The 3,315-nt window shown below is 33.6% G+C and overlaps 1 pseudogene; it reads right to left on the bottom strand.

The window, feature by feature from the left end:
* LOC107726841 (solute carrier organic anion transporter family member 1C1-like) overlaps nucleotides 1–3,315 on the bottom strand; it is a 24,166-nt pseudogene that overhangs the window by 6,425 nt on the left and 14,426 nt on the right.

Here is a 3,315-nt window from a genome sequence, read left to right as displayed (position 1 = left end):
AAGGGTAGGGGTAGGGTTAGGTTAGGGTTAGGTCAAATAATGTCATATTTGCATTAAAAATGACATAACTGAGCGAATGACACTTAATGACAGATGTGTCTTGGTAGTAAAAAGTTACTTTCAAAGATAGATTTGAAGACTACAGTAAGATTTTACTTCTACTGTTAATAAGATTTTGGTAGGCTGGTATTAGATGGATAGCCTAAATGTCCTCATTCAGATGGGCTACCTGTTTTTTTTTTTTTTTTAAATGGTATATCAAAAAGTGTTTATTTTTTAAATGTGATTGTTGGTACATTTTACCAGTTTTTACCATACTTTCAAAACAAAAATTAAAATAGGAAAAATATGCAATATGAAAATAATTGAAGACAAAATGTGTTTTACTGAGAAAAAACAAGATTTGGTTTTTAAAAAGCCTTTTTCCAAAAGGTACATCTGGAAAAAGGGGGGGTCATCTTATAATCAGGGTCGTCTTATATTCGGGCCAATACGGTACATACATATATTTTCAGTACATTTTTTCACTCAAAATGTTGAATGAAAAATAAAAATCAAATTTGGCAAAATAGAAGCATTTTCACTAGTGGTGTAAATAATCAATACAAGCACTAGCATTGCTAGTACTAATATTCTAATTTGGCATGTTTGTATACAATGTGTGACTCCCCCTAAAATAATTAAAATACAATTTAAAACAACAGAAAATTGCTAGGACATTTCGAATTTTAATTAGTTTCTCTGCCTCTGTGAATTGACTTTTCTGTTAATTGAACAAATAATATGTATGGCTAAAATTTGTTTCACAAGGGTAAATATTACGACAGCAGTTTCACATTTGACGTTTGAGTTTGTCTACACAAATGTGTCACTGTAGGTATACATGGATGTTGTATACTATCGAAACAACAAGAACAACAAAAAGGTATAGAAGCATAGAAGTCTGTGGGTAAAACAGATTGAGCAACAGGCATGTAAAAGTCTGGAAAAGTGGGAATAGCTTACCATCTCCTTGCCAACTCCAGTGGAGGTTTGGCAGCCAGCGAGGCATGGGGAGGCATAGGTCAAGCCATTGCTGGCGGCGCATATGGGATCCCAGTGCTTAAGAGAGCAGGAGCAAGCCATGTTACATTGAGAAATTAGTGTATTCTGCTGGTAGGACACCTCTGGAGCCCTGTTTGAAATAAACAGAATAATTAAACCACTTTATATTTAGTTCAGTTACACCTGATAGAGTTAAAAATGACTGTATGTTCCTTTGCTTTAAAAAAAATCATTGTGATGCTCTGTTTGGGATCTGACAGACCCCCATTTTGGGATCTGAGAAACCCACAATAATGTCTCAGAAATACTGAACATTTATTACTAAATACAAAACATTTATTTTTTTCAATTTTGGTCTGATCAGAGTATAATAATTATGTTTTTTTATTATAATTATTTATTTTACGGCTGTCAGTTTAACGGTTAACTTAATTAGTTATGAAAAAATAACGCGATTAAAATATTGTAACGCAGTTAACGCACTGGCCCTGCCCCCAGACCTGTACGTCATCTTACATTTCATACAGTGGACTGCTGACAAATATGATGCAGGGCAACAACTTCATAAATGCAATTGTGCCCTGAAATTCAAGATATTGGGGCCAAAAATGCTCCTGTATGAGTTTGTCTCATATTTATAAGGGATATCACACGAGCAGCGAGAACAATATCACACGAGTGCTGTTTGTCCCGAATAGCACGAGTGCAAATGTGTTTTTACACAACAGTTCAGTAAATAAGACATTACTATTGTGTTATATCTTAAACACAATATTGTCTGTTTTTGCTCAGTTTTGACAACAAAAATATTGCCTATAAAGCCACATCAGAACTGTTGTGCATCTCCGAGCAACACAGCGGTGTTTAGTTTCTGAATGAATCCGCTTTTTGAACGAATCATGTGAACAGATAATTCAAAGACCCATTCATAAAGAGACCCATCTACTTAATTCCTGAATGAATCAGCCGTTTGAACGAATCGAATGAAAGACTCAAAGACATTTCCCGAATATCACGAGATTAAATGTGATTTTATACAACAGTTCAGTAAATAAGAAGTTAATATTTAAATTTTATTTTAAATTAATATTGTGTTATATTTTAAATACAATATTGTGTGTTTTTGTTCAATTTTGCCAACGAATTTGACAACAAAAATATTGCCTAAAAAGCGAACTGTTGTGCGTCTCCGAGCAACACAGCACACAGCGGTGTTTAGTTTCTGAATGAATCCGCTTTTTGAACGAATCATGTGAACAGATAATTCAAAGACCCATTCATAAAGAGACCCATTTACTTAATTCCTGAATGAATCAGCCGTTTGAACGAATCGAATGAAAGACTCAAAGACATTTACCGCCACCTGCTGGCAGTTTTAGTTTCTTATTTAGAGTAGCCTATATTTTCATTAAAAAAGGGGGATAAAAGGAAGGAAAAAAAACCTTTAAAGGGATAGTTCACCCAAATAAATTTTATGACGTCATGATTTACTCAAACCTAAATGACTTACCTTCCTTTGTTGAACATAAAATAAGTTATTTTGAAGACTGTAACAAAGCTGTTTTGGTTACCAATGACTTCCATTGCATGAATGAAAAAAAACTGAGATGTTTCTCAAATTATCTTCTTTTGTGTTCCAAAGTTTATATTAGGCCGTTGTAGCCTAAGCGTTTATATGTAATACATTTTATGTTGAATCAAATAAAATATTTATTTCTAAAGATACTATTTGTAATGTCTACTTAATACTTTCTCATTTAACACAAAAATAGCATTAAATAATCTTTTGGGGGTATTTTCACAGCCAAATGTAATTTGCGATTAATTAGATTAATTAATTGACACATCATGTAATTAATTAGATTAAAAATGTTTCATAGCTTAAGACGTCCTCCTCATTATAATCAAAGCATTTATTTAATCAAGCTCCAAAAAATAGCTCGTTTTGGATCCAATGGGGCAAGGTGATGTCACCTAGCCCCAACCGATTGTCTGTCGTCAATTGGACAAATGGAGTGAAAGAACGTTTGCTTTGACGCATTTGGTTTAAACAGCTCATTCACATCTTTGTACAGATATCAGAAGAATCCCAGAGTAAGGAACAAGTGGATCGTTTAATTTTTAATGGCATCTGGGATTGTGTAAAAGGATTGATCGGAGCATTTTGCTTTGTAAATGAGGCACAGTGTCATGGAGCTCACAAAAAAAAAAAAAAAACATTTGTTGAAAGATGAAGCGGTACTAGATCTGACTGCAGCTGCATCACATTGT

Source organism: Sinocyclocheilus rhinocerous, unplaced genomic scaffold (assembly GCF_001515625.1).
Source record: "Sinocyclocheilus rhinocerous isolate Xijiao unplaced genomic scaffold, SAMN03320098_v1.1 scaffold155, whole genome shotgun sequence".
NCBI lineage: Eukaryota > Metazoa > Chordata > Actinopteri > Cypriniformes > Cyprinidae > Sinocyclocheilus > Sinocyclocheilus rhinocerous.
The sequence above is the reverse complement of the archived record's forward strand: the minus strand, read 5'-3'. Positions and strand labels throughout refer to the sequence as shown.